The sequence below is a fragment of the Tupaia chinensis genome, unplaced genomic scaffold (genome assembly GCF_000334495.1).
Source record: "Tupaia chinensis unplaced genomic scaffold, TupChi_1.0 Scaffold000293_1, whole genome shotgun sequence".
NCBI lineage: Eukaryota > Metazoa > Chordata > Mammalia > Scandentia > Tupaiidae > Tupaia > Tupaia belangeri.
The window spans coordinates 621,492-626,842 of record NW_006159778.1 but is presented as its reverse complement, the minus strand read 5'-3'; the positions used below and the strand labels follow the sequence as shown (position 1 = coordinate 626,842).

Below are 5,351 nucleotides of genomic sequence, written 5' to 3'. Positions count from 1 at the left end.
AAACATGCGGGTGTGTGTGTGTGTGTGTGTGTGTGTGTGTGTGTGCGTGTGTATCCTAATGGGATAGAGAAATGGGGAGGGAAGACTGTGGCTCAATTCTGCCTAACTGGGGGGGGGGGTGGGGTGGTGCTTTTTTATTTCTCTCTCTCTGTCTAGCACGCATGCCCTCTGCCAATAGTGAAAACAAAAAACACTTCAAGATAAAAACTAAGAGAAATGGCTTACTTAATGGAATAATTTTAGAAAATAGTAACCTAAAGTTCACATTGAAAATCATCAGTTCCACATTAAGAGGGGTACAGACTATTCAACTTGGCTACACACTGTCTCTCATCTCTCACTTTTTTTTTCAGTTTGTCTAGGTATTAGAGGGCAGTGTTGAATAGCATGATCATCACCCAATTTTTAAAAAATAAAACATACTTCCTAGGAACCAGCAGTTAGCGTAATGGCTATGTCGCTGGACTCCCACATAGTCGACCACGGTTCAAGTCCCGGACCTGGTGGCTTAAAACTCATGCCGGGTGCATGTGTGTGTGTGCCCAAGATCCCAAGAGGAGAATGGAGGAGAAGGGATTGTGGAGTGACCATCCCCCCGGGGGTGATTTCTCACTTTCTGTCTCTATGTCTCTCACTGCCTGTCTGGCGAGTGCATACACACTATAGCGAAAATCTCTCCAAAAAATAAAATAAAATAAAATAAAAAAAACATACTTCCTAGTCCCTTAAATATGAAAAGTCATTTTGCTATTAGTACATCGGTTGCCCAATACACTTCAGGAGGAGGATTGGCCCTCAGACTCCCCCACCCCCCAATGCGGACTATCATCAACAACAAGAGAAAATACAGAGCTCAGATCATACATAGACATAAAGGTTCAGAAGGCAAACTAGAATAAAATGGAGCAGCCAAACTCTAAGCCCTGAGTCTTTACATTTCCAGCACTCTCACATTGCAATCTAGAATGTACACTTTGAATGACATTCAGAGTTTCCATAGTTTCTTCCAATCTTTGGATGTTGTCCTTCAACAAACCATATGGAATCAGAAACATTTACTCATTTCTTTTATTTCTATTTTCAAGGTATGATGTTCACTGCCTCCTTTCTAAAACATGTCTGTGGTTGGAGGAAGTATCTTAAATATAAAATAAATATAATTCATCAAAGATGCTTATTTTCTTGAAGCAACGTTTTGAATTCATAGGCCTACATAAATATATAAGAATTAGAATTCGGAAGATAAACTGAAGTGCTTACAAAGTCAATTTTCAAGAATGTGACCTTCTACATACAAAAATAAGTAGTTTTCCACATGTGAGGAGTACTATAAATGTGGGTGATTTCAAGAACATATGAAATAAGGACACCAGATAAAATGAAGAGATACAAGTACCACAAAAATTGAACTACCAGAGGTGAAAGAAATTCAACATGAAACCATTGTAAAAAGTTTATGGGAAAAAAAATACCTTCTCTTTCCAAACAGATATATTTTCTATAAGTTCTTTGTTTTCGTTCTTCTCATTATTGATCCTCTTAGATACTTCTTGTAAATTAACTAAAAGGAGAGGAAAATAATACAAAGTTTATTGAGAAAACTAAATAAAATTGAAGTAATCCAAAGCATATTTAGCAGTCACACATTATCACTATGAACACAAATTACTTTTTCATTTTACTATTCTGAATCAGAAGAAAGTTTTAGCTAGTGGCAATTCCAATCTAAAAAGTCATATAATAATGAGATTTCCATTATAATGTTTTTCCTATGTAATTTCAAAGATGAGGAAATACAATCTTCACCTCATTACTCTCCGATTAATAGAAGGCACCATTCTTAGAAAATTGAGCATATTACATAGCTGTATCATTAGAAGAGATGAAACAAACAAACAAACAACAACAACAAAAAACAAGCATCTTATCTACTTACATTTCTGTCCTTCAATTATCAAAGCAAATAAATAGGCTCCTACCAAAAAATAAAAGTAAAAATAAAACCCTCCTTATTCTCACCATGTCCTGCCACTCTGTGAAACATTCAAACTATTCAGAAGCCTCTAATTTTTTCTGCAACCCAACAAAATATCTTTCAAAAGAAGCAGGATGAAGAGCTCCACATACATGGTGTGTGAAATTGAACTATATAACTTAGGTACAATCTTAGCTTTATCACTCAGTCCCTCAAGGCCAATCTAGGGCTGGCTCTGTAGACTAGTAATGAAGGGATGGATACAAATACCATATGGCCCACTGTCCTTTGAATCCCTGGCCTAGTATCTTGAAAAACACACGGGCCTCAGTATATCTATGCCCACAATCCCTAAAGGAGGAAGAAAGGAATATTAGCAAGACACACAGGGGGTTGCTTTCTTTCTTTTTCTTTCTCCCTGGTGTTAAAACACATCCTAGATAATTTTTTTTAAAAAATTGAGATAACTCACAATCTCTCCAAGCTTTTCTTAATCCCCAAGAAGAAAATGCCACCACCATAAAGGTGAACAACATACCAAAAGCAACATCTTGCAGATAAGTAGCACCAGAAAATGTCTTCAATAAGAGCTCATAATTCTAGACTCCTCTGCCACGTGTGGAATCTCTCATCTGCTGGAGTCTTAACTTATTTTTTACTTGCCCATCATAAGAGCTCTGTTGCCTGAGGTCAATCTTCTGACCACCACCCTTGCTGCAGTCACTGGGACACACCTCAGCATCTGTGCCAGGCAGCCACCCTGGCTATCACCAGACAGCACCCTGAATCATTACAGTCTATGAAGTACATTCAGAATGCATCACCCCCACTTTGAATCAAGTTCATCTCTACTCATTTTCCCCTGGTGTTAATGATTCTCTACATGTAAGACTCCAAACAAATAGTATAAACCTCCATTATGTCACACATCTTGCCGGGCATCATCTGGGTACTTTCTAAGCCTTAAGCTTCTTGATAGCCTCTGGTATGAACTAATCATCTTTCCATTCTCAAGAGGAGGTCAGGCCAAAGTTTTCCCTCTGAAATACAGATTCCCTTCACTATTGCTTCCTAACCACATCTTTGCAAAACTAAACTGATCTTCTTCCCCTTGCTCCCATAAACTTTCTTGGCCTGACCTCTTATCTCAATAGATGGCAATTCCCTCCATGTTGTCATTTAGACCTCAACCAGAAAGAGTAAAATTGTCCACAGTTAAGAAGCCACCAACCTATCTCATTTTCATAACATATATGCTGATATTTACTATATACTCCCACTTGGATTAGGACTCACATGAAACACTAGGACTTCAAATATAAAAAAGGCTAAACTCTTACCTTTATTTTCTTGAGGATTTCTCTACAAGAGGGAGAAATAAAATTAAATCTTGTGTGAAAACATACTGATGAAATATCCACAGTTCCTAATAAGATGTCTAAAACACTAAACCAATGAGTAGAATAGTTAAGTAATTCCACATAATCAAAATGAAATCATCAGATTAAAACTAAAAAAAGTGAAAAATAACTTCCTACTTATGTGAGGATTCATAATCATCCATTTTTGGAGGAGAATCAAGATAATAATAATTTATTTTTGTTACTATCCCATTCAATAAATGGTACATTTTGACACATGTAAGGTTAAAAGAAGTCCATCATTAGACAAAAATACGGAATCTTAGTTAATGAGATGCTTCGTTATTTTGTAGGAAGCATACCGATATTTAAAAGAACTTCTTACTTATGTGAGAATTAAAAATTAATCATTTCTGGTGGTGAATCAAGATAATTACTTATTTTTGTTACTATCTCATTCAATAAACAGCACATTCTGACACATGCAAGGTTAAAAAAGACCAATTTTAGAGAAAAAAAAAGGAATCTTAGTCAATAGCATGCTTCATTATTTTGGAGGAAACATACCGATATTTAAAACTGAAATGCACCCTGAATGTGACTCCTGTTAAAACAAAGTCTCTTCTTACATTTTCCAAAACAACTTTTCTGACATATAATCACATATGACAGTATTCCCATTGCTAAAGCATTCGATTCAATGGCTTTTATTATATTTAAAAATCTTTCTATTTTGATGCTCTAAAGTCAATCTTAATGTGTTGGGACCAAGCTAAACTTGATGTGGACACTTGAGACTAGACTTCTGTGGTCTGGCCAGGAGAGCTATACGAGGACCTCAAATTGGCCAGAAAGAAGGGCTGAGATACCACCCACGACCCCCTGCAGCGTTGTTATGAGAACCACAGAGTGGAATAGCCCAATGTGAAGGAGGCTTAGCCTGTTCAGGCCCAGTGTTACTCACATTCACATTGAAATGATAGAGATGTACTAACAGGAGGGCACACAAGAACATACTTGACATCATGTCTTTATCCTCTGTAGATGTCCGGCGGTTGCAAAGGAAGAGTTGTGGGAGGACTAGGGGTTCAGAGGGCGCTGGGTGGGGTGGGGATGGAAAAGAGAAGGGAAGGAGTCTTATAGGGGAAGGGAAGGGAGTGGGACAGGGCAAGAAGGGAAGTATTGGGCAACTGGAAAGAAGTAGAGAAAGGTACTAGGGGGAAGAACTGGAGAGAGACAAAGTGCTAGAGTTTGGGAGGAGGGTCAGAGGCAGTTCAGTGTGTGGGTGGGTCAGCATACCAGCAGAATAGGAGTTGAGTAGGACTCTCAGGATCAAGCAGTTGGAGGGGAGTTCCAGCTTTCCTCCAAGCCTTCTCCAGTTTGGTCACTGCCTTAGCAACTCAGAGGCTTTATACTCTTTCTCAACCAATCAGCTGCCCTGGAACCTGATGCATCACAATAGAAAACCTGCAGCCTCTCCCCCACAGAAACTGCCACAGGCCCTAAAGCACCATGCCACAGAAAAAAACAGGCCACTATTTCATTAATGTTCCTGCCTGTTTTTCTTCTATCTAGTAACACACAGAGCTCCTTACCACATTATATTGATCTCTTTTTCTTTCTTTTTTTTTTCTTTTTTCTTTTTTTATTTATTTTTATTTTTATTTTTTATCATCATATCTTCTTCATATTACATTGGATTACATATAACTTTACTGTGTGTTACATTGTTTCTTCAAAAGGGAATGCCATGCACGTCAGTCAGTACAGAGACATTAATCTCCCCACTTCAACATTCCATATCTTTTCTGTTTTCCCCAATCATTATCTTTATTATTCTAATTATTTTTATAAAACAGTCAATTGCTATTTCTCGTTTTGCTTGTAAAAATACTTTGCCCATCATGAAACACTTCTCAGACCAATCCAGTTGAGAATTCTATACATGTCATCATCAACAGTTAATAAGCCCTATCTGTTTCTCACTAACGTCCTGTCTCTCTATTGTTCACTTG

General features: G+C 37.6%; 1 long non-coding RNA gene across 1 annotated transcript in view; it reads right to left on the bottom strand.

Annotated features, from left to right (window-relative positions):
* The window catches only part of LOC102493241 (uncharacterized), a 28,465-nt gene extending 26,908 nt beyond the window's left edge, over positions 1 to 1,557 (bottom strand). The window contains exon 1 of the long non-coding RNA XR_334852.2: positions 1,473 to 1,557. This is a non-coding gene — a long non-coding RNA (uncharacterized LOC102493241). The remainder of the gene's footprint in view (positions 1 to 1,472) is intronic.
* Positions 1,558 to 5,351: the final 3,794 nt, after the last annotated feature.